Source organism: Peromyscus californicus, unplaced genomic scaffold (genome assembly GCF_007827085.1).
Source record: "Peromyscus californicus insignis strain IS unplaced genomic scaffold, ASM782708v3 Scaffold_8__1_contigs__length_139910024, whole genome shotgun sequence".
Taxonomy (NCBI): Eukaryota; Metazoa; Chordata; class Mammalia; order Rodentia; family Cricetidae; genus Peromyscus; species Peromyscus californicus.
Window position 1 is genome coordinate 87,950,811 of NW_026294606.1, and position 13,394 is coordinate 87,964,204.

The 13,394-nt window shown below is 54.1% G+C and overlaps 1 protein-coding gene across 5 annotated transcripts in view; it reads left to right on the forward strand.

Moving 5' to 3' along the window:
* The first annotated feature begins 6,888 nt into the window (after nucleotides 1-6,888).
* Cbfa2t3 (CBFA2/RUNX1 partner transcriptional co-repressor 3) overlaps nucleotides 6,889-13,394 on the forward strand; it is a 52,869-nt gene continuing 46,363 nt past the window's right edge. Inside the window, exon 1 of one of the 5 annotated variants that reach the window (XM_052728257.1) lies at nucleotides 6,889-6,983. The gene's annotated coding sequence lies outside the window, so the exon portion shown is untranslated. Of the gene's footprint in view, nucleotides 6,984-7,585; nucleotides 7,776-7,826; nucleotides 7,954-13,394 lie in introns of those variants that run through there. The other 4 variants (XM_052728256.1, XM_052728261.1, XM_052728260.1 and 1 more) reach the window with 4 other exon arrangements.

The following is a 13,394-nucleotide window of genomic DNA, read 5'->3' on the forward strand; positions in this document are numbered from 1 at the left end:
CATGTGGAGACTGGGGCATAACCTTGAGTGTCTCACCGGCCCAGAATTTTTGATGAGTAGCCTTCATTGACTGACCAGTGAACCCCAGAAATCTGTCTCACCTCCCCAGTGCTGGCATTCCAAGCCCAGACCACCACACCTGGCTTTTTTATCCGGGTCCTGGAGATCAAAGTCATGTCCTCATGTCTGCATGGCAAGCGCTTTCCTCAGCGCCACCCAGCCCTGCTGTTTCCTCTTCCTTCTTCGTGTATTGTAGGCTTCGGTCCTTTGGGCACACGTCCCAGCCTGTTTCTCATCTTTCAGGGTGACTCAGGGCCCTGGGGAGTGCAGAAGCTGTCACCACCGCACAGTCAGATGTGTCCTTCTTGAGGTCCTGTGCTGACTTACAACCTTTCCAGACGCTGTTATCTGCCAGTGTTTGCAGTGTCTTGTACTTCACATTGTATTCTTTAGCTATGGGAAGTTGATTTTCGCAAGTGAAGTTGGAAATACATAGTATATTTACTCACAGTGGGACCTAGCCCTGATACAGTCTGCAAGAGGACTCCACATCTCTGGGGACATCACACGGTGCTTGATCGTACCCCGACTCCTTGGTGTGCATGTCAGCAGATTGCCTCAAGTGTGCTTGGCAGTGTCTCATCTGAAGCTGGACCAAGACAAGAGAACAGGACCTGTCTTTGGTCCTCTTGACACATCTATGACTGTGGCTCCCACTGATTGCAGGGCTTACAGTCACCCCGCACACACACCCCTCCAGCCTAGAGGAGAGTGAAGGGGAGGAGCAACAGCTTGGAGGCCCCCAAGTGCAGAAAGCATGTCCCAAAGGAGGACACACAAGGGACATGCGCACTCACTCAGCCCCGTGTGCTGCCGCGGCCCTTTTCCCCGGGGCATCCCCTTGGGTCTTCCCTAATCCATGGCCTGCTCTCTCCTCTTCCTCAGTGACAAAACATGGACCCAGTTCTTCTCTGTCCACTAGAGGACCACCAGAGCACAGTGAGGTTCTGGGTCTTGTTTCACAGTCACTCAGGATGGGTGATGGGCCTTCCACCTTCTCGTTGTTAGGCAGTGGCAAGGACAGCTGGAGACTTTGGTAGATGAATTCTAATGTGTAACTTTCTGGATCAGTCTCAAGTCTCTTCATGACGATGGCCACGGTGCCCCACAAATGCGCATCACCCTGAGCAAGCACTTCTGCAGAGCACGTCTACACCACTGTCGGCTCCTATGATTTTCCGAACCTTGGTTTTGCATACAGGTGAGAAGCAGAGTCCAGATAACTCATCCCAGGGGTCTTAGCAGACAAGGGAAGTGCGACGTCTTCCTGTAGTCAGAGGTCATCACGGCTTCCAAGAGGGAGAGAAGTCTGTGGAAGCCTCCTCTCCTCTCTGACTTCAGGAGGATCCTACAGGAGGGTGCAGATGGGGTGGCCCCAGGAGTTCTGGGTGCAGGATGGGAGTTGATGATCTGGGAGACCTGTGTTGGCAGCTTCTGTGGTTTATGTAGTGTCATTCCACTCACTAAGGCCACTTCTGAGCCACTCTGCCCCCCTCCACCTGGTCCCAACCCTTCGGATAGCCGTGTCCTTGCCAAAAGCTCACACTTGTTCCCTGCTGTCTGGAAGAGACAGAGGCAGCCATCTGTCCATCTTCCTTCGTTGAGACTGCCATACACTGTACAGTTTGGCTGGTAGATGGCCCCAAGAGGGGTGGGGAAGCCAAAAGGCTGAGACTAAACCAGGAAATTCAGAAGCCAGGTGGGGAACAAAGTGGATGGAGGTTTCTGGGTGAAGCTATAACCCATCCCAGCCGCCACCACAAGACTTGAGTCTCCCAGGGCCAGCTTCCTCATTTCTGCAGAAATGCAGCATTCCCAAGCAGGCATGTGAAAAGCACCTAGACCTCAACAGAGAGGGGAGGCAGCAGGCGGCTCTCTCTAGAGCTGCACTCTTTGAGGGAGCCTGGCCAGAGGCTGTTTTCTGTCCAGCCTGGAGCTGGCGTTTCAACTGCCTGGATTTGTACACACCGTGATTCATCATTTTACCTGGAGAACCTAACCTCACAACTCCTTCATCTCAGCCTTCCCCCTCCTTCTCTTTTTCCCCTCCCCCTTTCCCCTCCTCCTCCTCCTCCTCCTCCTCCTCCTCCTCCTCCTTCCCCCTCTCTTCCTCCTCAACAGAGTTTCTCTCTATAGCCCAGGCTGACCTAGAACTCACTATCTTTCAGCTTTGGCTCCCAAATGCTGGGGTTATAAGTGTTGGACCTTGCACCTGGCTGAGTCTTGTTGAATAGAATAGAATTGTGCATTGAGGGAAAGAGGATCTGTGTAAGAATCCAGGTGCTAGACCTGAGCCCATTCCTCTAGGCCTTTCCAATTGTGCTTACCCTTTACTATTTACAAGAGATGCTTAAAATGTCATTGATATCTATATTTTTTGTCTCCCAGGCTTTTTAAAATAAATAGACCAAGCTTTCTAGAGCAGATTTGGGTTTGCAGGGAGGACTGATCAGAAAGCAGAGCTGCCCTGGATCCCCAGATCAGCAGTGTCACTGGTGTCCGGCAGTTCTAACAACTGAGGGGACACAGGCACACTATTCCTGACCAGAACCCAAATTTACGACGAGCTCCTCTGTGGGTTGAGTATTCTGTGTGCTTAGATAAATGTCTGATGATAGTGCCCACATCAAAATGCCATCCAGAGTAGCCTGCCTTACCCCCACCTGCTCCCCAACCAGGCCCAGGGGTATAGGGGTTGGAGAGGGCAAAGGCTCATACTGAGCCAGAAAAAGCAGAAGCCAGGCCCTCGAATCTTTCCACTGCCCTTTTCTTCTTTACGTTTGGAGTATGTCCTGTTAGAGTTGGGTCACAGAGAACTGCCCTCTCCAATGGACTTCTTCACTTAGCAAGGTGTACTGGAGATTCCTCCAAGTTTTTTTCATCCTCTTATGAATGAATAGCATCCACCATCTGATGTGTCCCAGGCGGTGATGTCTATTCAGTGACGGATCCATTGCTTCTAACTTGGCAATTACAAATAAAATTTGCTGTAAGCAGTTGCTGGCAGGCTTCTTTCTAGACAGACAGCTTTTGTTTGCTTGCTTTTGGTGATGGTGGTGGTAGGTCTCTTTGTTCTGAACTTTTGATCCTCCTCCACTACCTTCTGAGTGCTAAGATTCCAGGCACACACCGCCATACATAGTTTATAAGGTTCTGGAGATCGAACCAGGTCTTTGTACCTTCTGGGCAAGCACTCTATCAACTGAACTACACCTCCAGCCTGGAAGATTCTGTTTGCTTGTTTTAAGTTTCAGTGTGTGTGTGTGTGTGTGTGTGTGTGTGTGTGTGTGTGGTGTGTGTGTGTGTTCGCCTGTAATCAAAGGACAGCTTGCAGAAGCACACAAATGAAGGTCAGAGGACAACGTGGGGGAGTCAGTTCTCTCCTTCCACCAAGTGGGTCCTGGGGATTGAGCTCCAGTTGTCAGGCTTGGAGGTAAGCACTCTCACCCAGAGTCACCTTTTTCACCCAGCCCCAAAGTTTTTAAACTCACTTAGGGAACACCAAGAGGCAGGCCGGTGGGCTGTAGGGCAGGAGTGCTTAGTTTGGGGATAGTGCCAAACCTGCTTCCAAAGTCCTCCTCTGCATCCCTCAGCGAAGGACCTAAGCTCCTGCTGCTGGGTTTGCATCCCTTGGCTACACATGAAGTGTGGGCCTTTACTCAGGTACTTCAGGTACTTTGCCTTTATCTTCCTTGAGAGACATCTGTTCAGGCATCTGACCCATTAATGGGGCTGTTTGTTTCCTTATTGGTTAATCTTATGGACTCTTGGCTTATTTTGGATGACAGTCCTTTTCCAGATCTGTGTTTCACACATATGTTATCTAGATTGTGACATGTCTTATTCTTTTAACAATATCTTTGGCACAGAAGAAGTTTTAAAGTTCAAAATTCTAATTATCAAGACTTTTCTTCCATAGATCATACATTTGGTTATAGTTAAAATCTCATTGTTTAGACCAGAGTGAGGTTTTTTTGTTTGTTTGTTTGTTTTTGGTTTTTTTTTTTTTGTTTTTTTTTTTTTTTTGGTTTTTTGAGACAGGGTTTCTCTGTGTAGCTTTGCGCCTTTTCCTGGAACTCACTTGGTAGCCCAGGCTGGCCTCGAACTCACAGAGATTCGCCTGGTTCTGCCTCCTGAGTGCTGGGATTAAAGGCATGAGCCACCACCGCCCGGCTCAGAGTGAAGTTTTTAAGGAGAGTTTATTTTAAAATAGATAACAGCACCTATCAATCACTACAATTATCTATGACTCATTAGATGCTGTTTTGTCTTATTTTATTTTATTGGACACAGTCTCACTGTATAGCCCTGGCTAGACTAAAACTCACTATACACCCGATGCTGGCCTTGAACTCACAGAGATCCACCTGCCTCTGCTTCTTGAGTGCAGGGATTAAAAGTGTGTGCCAACATGCCTGGCCTAGATATTCTTTTATTTTTAAATATCAGTATTTTGTCAGCTTTTCTTGGCAGATAGCTAAACTCCTATTGAAGGTTTTTCAATATCATAGAGAAGTGTTTAAAGGAGTCTAAAGCTATTCAGAGTTATTATCGAAGGTCAACAGCAGGTGACAGCTGGGACTCGGGTTGGGCTGGCCCTAGTGGAACACTCAGCTCTGCCAAACACTAGCTTGTGACATTGAGGTCCCCAGCATCCTCCTCAGGCAGGCAGACTGGCAGGAAGATCATCTCCCAGGGCTACAGAGAGCAAGGTAGGAAAGGGTAGGTGGCCGACACCTGGCATGGGATCCATTGTAGGCTTTCTAGGGTACCAGAAAAGAGTTCAATCCTAATGGGGGGGGGTGTGAGTCAAAAATCCCTGAGCAAATATTTTCATGCCAATTTTGTTTACATCAAAATCCTGAGCTGGGAGCTATGAGGAAAAGAGGTGCTGCCCTTTTTGGGGGGTCAAGATGGCAGAAGGAACCCAAGGGCTGCTGGAAGTGTTGGACTCTGAGATTGTTTTCCTTAGAGAAAAGATATCCATTCCAAAGAGAGCCCCCGGCTCCAAGTCAAAGCAGGTTAGTCTGATGATAGGTCTGTACTGCGCCCTTGGCCAGGCACAGCACCTCTCAGAGCCCCAATGGGAGGCAGAGACCAGATCAAGGTGGAGAGCTGCCTTGACTGGGGAAAGCTACAGTGCCATACAATGAAGTGGCTTCTCTGAATTGAATTGAGCCTTGTCTCTATAGACAATAAACACAATAAAAGCTCCAGGCAGCACCTGGTTTCCTGACCCCACTGTCTCTAGCACATCCATTAGACCCCCGGTGCTTGGTGATTATTTGTTGTTCTGAGTACGTGTGTGTACATACCGTTTGTGTGGTCGAGAGCTTCCTTGAGGTAACATGACTAAGAACTGTGACCTGGCCATTTCCACAAGGAACCAGCCCTTAGTGAAGTAGCAGAAAGGCCAAGAGGGCAGGAGACTTGGCTTCTCTGCCTAACAAATGGGTTCTGGAAACATCTTCCTAGCTAGTGGAAAATGTAGGGACAGCAGCTGCCAGGACCCATTGCACACAAAGGAACCCTTAGGGCCCCCATCATCCCTTCCCTATCCAGCAGCCATGGCTTTCTCAAGAGAGCCTTCTGAATGGGGAGGTTCACTGTCACATTGGAATCTGTATCTCCAGCAGAGGTTGTGAGCACTTTTCTTAAGTCCACTGGCCACTTACCACAAAACAGACATAGCACCAGCACCGGGTGGGAAAGCCTGCAGCCCAACCTGAGGGTTCAGCTCCTGCATCAGGCTGAGCTCCCAGACACTGGCTTAAGAGCTCTGCTGTCAAGCTGCTGCACCGAGGCAGCTCTGCATGATAGCATCTCTGAAGGGAACTGCGCTTTGCTTTCTTAGGGCACATGGCAAAAGTCCCTTCATGCTAGCAATCCACACAGCTGGTGTCCATATGCCTGGTATGTAACGTCTGTGGTCTCAAGCCATATATCCAACCCAGCTAGATCCACATTCCCCTGTGAAACGGACTCAGGACCCTCCACTCTTCTGCAGGATGGATGCAGACCATGTGGCCAGGTACAACCATGAAGAGAGATCTGAAAATGTGGACATTGTAGGTTCCCTCAGACTAGGGTTAGATACCATTCATTCTCCACAGAGGGAGATCCAGGAGGCCAAGGAGGCCAGGAGGATGGGGCAGGAAGGCTGTTTTGTGTTTCAAGAATGCAGAAGTGGGTTCCTGAGAGGAACCCCCAAAACTGTGGAAAAACAGGCCAGTATGGCAAGCGTGAAAAGAGAGGGAGATTTTTTTTTTTTTTGGCATATTGCTAGATTTTCATTCTTCCCATGCAGATTTATGCCTAATGAGATGAAAATCAAGGCCCCGCTGATCTGAAGTTCTGGCCCCTTCTGTCTCCGCAGACCGTGACCCTGGGTATCCCCCTAATCTCAAAGAAGTCAAGTGTATGTGGGACCGTGGGAAGGGAAGAAAAGAAAGTGCAGCGAGTTTGCTCAAATGTACTAACCAGAGGAACGCTGGGACTTGTCGCAGGGCGCTTCGAGGCAAAGTGGGCAAAGCGGGTGGGGAGAAGGCTCAGAGGAAGAGGAGAAAGTAGGACGCGGACAGGCAGAAATAGCGGCTGGGGGCTTTTCCTCAGGTTGACATTAAAATGAATGATATGCAAACGAATGCAAAGCATATGCGAACGCCAGGCCCGAGGGCGGTGGGGAGAATCAGATCCTGAGCCCCTCTTGCCGCAGGTCGCCTGGCGCCTTGGGGACCAAGGCCGTCGCGGCGGGCGTAGCGCGCCCCCTGCCGGCCGGACACGGAGGTGGCCCGAGTCCCGGGAGGGCTTGCGGGAGGGGGGGGGGGGGTGCGGCGGCCGAAGGAGGGGCGCCCGCCTCCCGTCCGGGAGTAGACACCGCGGCTCCGGGAGCAGCGACGCCGTCGGGCTGCGATTGCTCCGAGGTGGGTGTGCGCGGTGCGCTCAGCTCGCCCGCCCTCCCGGGGCGCGGCCTGCGCGGGGCGGGGGCGCACAGCGAGGAGTCCGCCCCGCACCGCACCGGGTTGCCCCGCGCCGCACGCACTCCTCCGCACACTGGCTAAGCGTTGGGGCTCCTCGGCCGGTTCCCCCTCCACAGCCCCTCACTCCTGCACCCACACAGGGTCCTAAGCGTGGCCTGGCGCTCTTGAAGTCCCTGAGTCCTGAGTCGGGCCCCACAGCCAAGTCCGCCGGGCGCGTCCCGGGGCCCGGCGGCCACCCGGGCGGTGGAGGCGGGAGCCGCTCTGGGTGTTGGGCGGCGCCGGGCGCACGGAACCGGGCCTCTCTCCCGCGGCCGGCGCCCCGGGGCGGAGCAAACGCGATGGGCGCCGGGCTGGAGGCAGGTGGCGCAGCGGCGGCGGGGCGCGGGAGGCGGGGGCGGAGCGCGCGGGGCGGGGGCCGCGGGTCTCCGTGAGACGCGCGGGCGAGCGCGCGGCAGCAGAGCCGAAGGCACGGCGGCTGGACCCGGCGGCCGCCGAGGCCGAAACCGCCCGGGCGGCGTGCGCGCTTTGTTCCCGCGCTGGGGGCCGAGCGCACTCGGCATGGCCCAGGCGGCCGCCCGGCGCGCCCCGACCCCGCCGCGCGCCTGAGCCCCGCGCGGCGCGAGAAGACAGCGTGCGGATCGCCCCCAAGTTATGGAGGTGGCGACCGAGTGAGAAGGAAAAGCCACTTCGGGAACCGGGTTGCGAGAGAGCGACGGTCCGCTGGAGCTCCAGACCGTAAGTGTCGCCTCTGCCCGGCTCAACGCCGACGCTGTCACCCTACTCTGCCGGTGGCTGCCCTCCTGGGGTCCCGCACTGCGCCCTCCGCCCTAGCCTGGCCACTTTACAAAGTTCATGCCAACAGCAGGGTGGAGCCAACTCTGCCCACTCATTTGACCGAGTGCACCCACCATAGGTGAGCAGACAGCTTAACCTGTCCAGGGTGTGTGTGGTTAACCTTTAGGTGGGAGCTGAGTCGGTGGAGGAGTACGGGTGCCCCACCGCCACCCGCAGGCGCCCCCCTCGGTGGCCGGGCTTCCTGACAAAGGCTGGTAGCCTGAATGTCAGTGCTCAGGGACTGACTGGAGAAGCAGAGGGCAACCCCGGGGGAGATGGGGCTGGCAGGAGAGGGTCTGCTGCTTCCTCTAGCCCTTCCCCCTCTTATTTTGGTCCCTGGATCAGCCATTAAGGCCTTGGGGCTGAGCATCCTTCCTGGTGGTGGGGAGGGGATCATGACCACCCTCCCTGGGGTCCTGACAGCCAGGTGCAGGCACAGCCTCCGGCTCTGATCCTTCTCACAGCCTTTGGGAACGGTCCATCTGTGTGTAGGGCAGGCCCAGAGCCAGGCTGTGGGAACAGCGGGGAGGAGGTGTGAGCACCGTGGAGGGACAGATGGCTGGAGATTCAGCCGGAGTCGGGCTGACTAAGGTGGAGCAGAAGGCAGCCAGGCTGGCAGCTCCTGGCTTGGAGCCGCTGACTCTGAATGCAGAGTCCCGAACTTAGTGTGTTTGGGCTTCTTGACCATAGTGCTGAATAGACCCCCCTACCCCATGAATAGAACTATCTGATCATGTGAGCTGAAGCTGACTTTCAGAGCCCAGTTCCTCTAAATAACAGAAAATCTCATGCTCCTGTTTGTGGGGTTGATCCCAGTAACTGTCACACCCGTCCCTCCTACCCTGAGGCCAGGATGTGGCTTCATTATGTCTGGCTGGGTGTGTGCTTCCTCCCAGCGATCAGAAACAGGAGGTCCCCAGGCAGCCACTCAGAGGATGGGGCTGGCTGAAGACAAAGGGAACGGTCACTGTGCCCTGGCATTGCCCTTGCAAGTTGCTGGAAGGTTTCAGAAACTTCTCAAGGCTGGGATTCTCTCATCTCCGCCCCGCTCCCCCAAATCCCAGGGGCTGGCCTGAGAGAGTTCAGCCATACCTGGCCAGAATGCACTTGGCTCCCGGCCTGGGAAGAGGTAGGAAAGCTCTGTGAATGATTCCTGGCCTTGTGCATGGAAGGTTGCGGATAGGGGTACACTGGGGTCATGTTGTCGCCCCACCCTCATGCACCGAAGAGTGGAAGCTAGAAAATGTGGTTGTCCCCAGTTGGCACTGGGAGCCCACCGGGCTGATAAAATGACGCTATTTGGGACTATGTTTTGCAGGGCCACAGCCACTCCTGTGCATTGAGAGGGAAAAGCAGAGAGAAGGAAACATGCTAGCAGAAGGAACAGATGTGATGCTCGGTGCTGCCCGGGAGCTAGACAGACGCAGGGAGGGAGAATATCACGTTAGGACTGATTTTCTGGCGGAATCCACCCTCATGGGAGGTGCTGTGATCTTGGTGATTGGGGAGAGAGGGAGGGCCATGTGTACCTGGCACACCACCATGTTGTTGCCGTGTGCCAAGCTCAGGCTGGCATATGGAAGACACCCCTGGACAGCTCCCTGCAGGATGCTCTGGAGCTGTGGTGGGCCACCCACCAGCCCTTGAGGTCCCTGTCCAGCTTCTCTTCCTCTGTCACTGGGTTATCCATGTAATTGAGTTACCACCTCCAGGAAATCTCTCTGATTGGACTCCACGTATTTTCATTTCTGCATGACTGGGAGAAACTCATTTTCCTTCCTACACAAGGATCTGGAGATGTAAATGCTGGCAGGCTGGGTCACTGGGCCACAAGATCTGAGCCAGTGGGGTTGCCCACACCAAGGAGGGCTAGGCTTAGCTGCAGCCTCCTCTGAGGCAGGCAGGAGGGTATGTCAAGAGAGGCATTTCCCACCACCTTCTGGAATGGTCTTCCCTCCCCTGCTGCGCTGAAAGCAGGATGAATTTGGGGGTTTCTGATTCATTCTCCGCCTCCCACATGCCAGGGCAGTGGGATGATGGTAAATTAAATGGATCTGGATTTCCTCCACCACCAAGAGGGACGAGAACCCACCTAGCTCATTCATGTCTGCACGGATGTGCATGCACACACAAGCGTGCACAGAATCCAGCCCAGGACAAGCAGCACAGAGGCTGCTGGGCTGGCTGTGCCTGAGGAAAGGGGACTGCCTCCATGGAGCTCCCTTGCCTGGCCATTGTTCCCTGCACTTGCCCACTCTGGGTCTGCTTGCTACGGAGCAGGGGTCACAGCATCTTCTTTAGCAGTGACTATGATCTTCAGAATTTACTCATTGTCTTGTCTAGATGAGTGCCCTGTGAGAGAGCCTTGGTGGGGTGAGTTTGATGACTAGCTGGCCTCTCCCAGCTTTGTGGTCTGTCCTGCCTGTGTCCTGGGATCCCTATGCCAGGTCTTCTCTTCAGCATCCTTGGAGCTCTGAGTATATATATCCCAAGGGCTGCAAGCAACCAGGGTTGATGCTATGGGTGGGGAGCCCTCTGCTGGGCTTCCTCAGGCAAGTGGGGTAGAGCTGTCTTACAGTCCCTGCTCAGCCCCATTGCTAACATTATTGGCCTTCATGAAGCTGGGCCACCCCATCCCTGGTTCAGACCTCACAAAACTGGCATGTGGGGGTGTCACTCAAAACACTCTGGAAACCACTGGAACAATGTTTGGCTATTATAGTGAACACAAACCCATTGTAGGAGAAACCCACATCCACTGGGTAGTGTCGTCCCCCGGGTCCCCTGAGGGTGGTCAACAGTGGGGCTGTGCTGAGGCTACTCTGCCTGTACATACATAGCTGGCCCTGGAGAATGTTTGCCACTGTGAACTAAAAGTCTGTCCCATGTCATGTAGAGGTAGATAGATGACAGAAATAACCCCGGGGGCAGTCCACCTCACCTTTAGGACCTCAGGCTTGCCAGATCCAGCACTGGCCTGCCTCATCTCGCTGGGTCCTTGCAGTGACCCCAAAGTAGCAGCCAATGTCACTGCCCCACTTTACAAACCCAGAGGGATTCTTTGGACCCCAGAGGCTGATGGACACTTGGGATTCCCCTGAGTTCTGACCCAACAAATGAGTTGGCTAACAGCCATGCAGATTCTATGTATATCTAGGTTGACCAGTTGTACCCCTGGGGGAGACTGGGGGGACCAGAGAGGTACAGAACTCCTTGGGGGATAGGTCACAGGCCTGAGGCTCCTTTTTACAAGGATGTCCAGCCTCTAGACCAGTTGAGGGGTATGGGGCTCTGTTGCTACCCTAATAAAGTGGTCACTTGCTGTACTCCCCTCGTGGCTCTCAGTCTCCCCAGCTGAGTGAGTCAACATTCTCCTTTTCTGGTGGACATGTCGCCCGACTTTCCTGGGCACAGTGAGCAAACCCAGTTCTGTTTCTGAGGTCCCCAGACTGGAGCAGGGTGTGAGAGCTGGGTTTCCAGGGCTTCCCTTGTATGGAAAACGGTCCTTCCCCTCAGTGGGGAAGGCTGGGCAGAGCCTGGCATCCGGGTGTGCACCTGAGATGGTGGAAGTGATAAGCACTCCGGTTCCTCCTTTCCACCTCCAGGCTCAGCCCCGGAAAGTGGCTTGGCAGAGGCCGTCCCTTCCCTTGAGCGACAGCGCACTTCCTGAGGCAATAAAACAGAAGTTCAAGCTCCTGCTTTTTGTAATTTGTGAGACCTCAGAGCAAGCCAGATGTCACCGGGAAGGAAAACATAGATGCATTTGGCCATAATAAGGAAGATTTCTCCAGGCCAAGACTCCCATAGCGCAGCCTGCAGCTCCCTTTCAGCCTCCTGGGGCCAGTTTCTCCCTGTGCTCTGAGCCTCCCAGGCAGGCCCTGAGGCTCCTCATGGGGGTAGCAGAACAGTCTCCTGATTACTCAAGGGAGAAGTGACAGAGGCGATGAGGGAATGGGAACATGGGAACACTCCCTGACACTCCTAGGGACAGGTCCAGAGGGCCCTTCGTATACCTCAATAGCCAAGGTTGACTGGTGGGAATCAGAAGGACGTTCACCCTGGCCCACCCCACCCCATCCTAGAGCATCAAGGAGACAGCCCAGAGAAAACCCAGTTCAGCTGTGGTGGGTCCCATACTACAGAGAAGGCAAGTGCAAGAGATTCGGGGCCCCTACCCATCTGTGGAATCTCTCTCCTGTCCTCAGAAAGGAAAGGGACAACACTTTGGCTTTCAAAGCCTCATCCATAACTATGTGACATGCTGCAAATTACTTGCCCTCCCTGTGCCTCTGATTTCAATTATGTCTGTTGGGTACAGACTGTCCTATCCACTCTTCAGAACACCTAGTGCCATCTCTGGGTCTGGAGTAGATGAAAGCATCAGGTAGCCATACTCAGGTCTCCCTCCTTTCTTCCTGACCTTGTGCTGAATGCTTGCTCTCTTGTTCTAGTGAGCAAGATGGCCTTGGCCTCCTACACAGCACCCTCCTCTCAAGGGGACAGCAGTGAACACGGAGCCAAGCCTTGGGGCTCTGTGTGCCGTGCGTGCCCTTTGAACATCCATTTTATGGAAAGAAAACCAGAGCTGGTAGAGCATACCCTGAAGCTTCTCAAATAGAAGAAGCTACCAGGTGTGCACATAGTGCTGTCACTGACTGCTGTGGCTCTCGGGATAGGATGTGTACTGCAGGGTGTACTGTACCCAGAGACCTGGAGTGGCTTTGCAGAGGTGACCCATTTAGCTGAAGCCAGGAAGGACTCTGGCCTACATCCCCAAGGCTTTCCTCTGGACTGGGGAAGATCACCGTGTGCGGAGCCTGGAGAGGCCCCGCAGCATCCAAACAGAGGTCACAGGGTAGTGCTTGAGGGATGTGTGTCCGGTGGGACTGCCGAAGGGGCCTGGGCTGATAGTTTGTGTGCCTAAGGACCTGGTCAGTCTGTGGCAGGCATCCAGCACACAGGACACCTCCAGCTGTCACTCTGCCCCCATCATCTCTCCAAAGACCATCAACTTGTCTTCAGGGCACTGTGTGTGGCTCGATAGAGGGTACCTGGGCAGGGCGGCTGCACAGACAGTGAACAACAGTTAGACTTCGAGGCCGGGCTTTGGGACCTATGTGCACATGTATGCAAGTGGGTACAGGTGCGCAGGGTGTGTGCAGGTGAATGTGTGTGCAGTGTAGACGCACGGTGTATCTTGTTGGGGACCTCTTGGCATGTTTTCAGGCTTCTTCCAGTTATAGAATGTCTGTCCCTCCCTCATCCCCCTCCAGGTAGATTCTCACTCTGTGCCTTTAGCTGGCCTGAAACTCCTTATATAGACCAGACCGGCCTCAAACTCTTGGAGATCGACCTGCCCCTGCCACTGCTTCCTGGGTGCTGGGATTAAAAGTGTACACCACCATGCCCAGCTTCTGTATCTGAATAATGCTCCGCTGTGTGGACATGGTGACCATAGTGTTTCTGAATTCCCGCTGCCCCTCACTTGAAAGGTGTGCTGTTTCCCACCCTGGTTCTGGT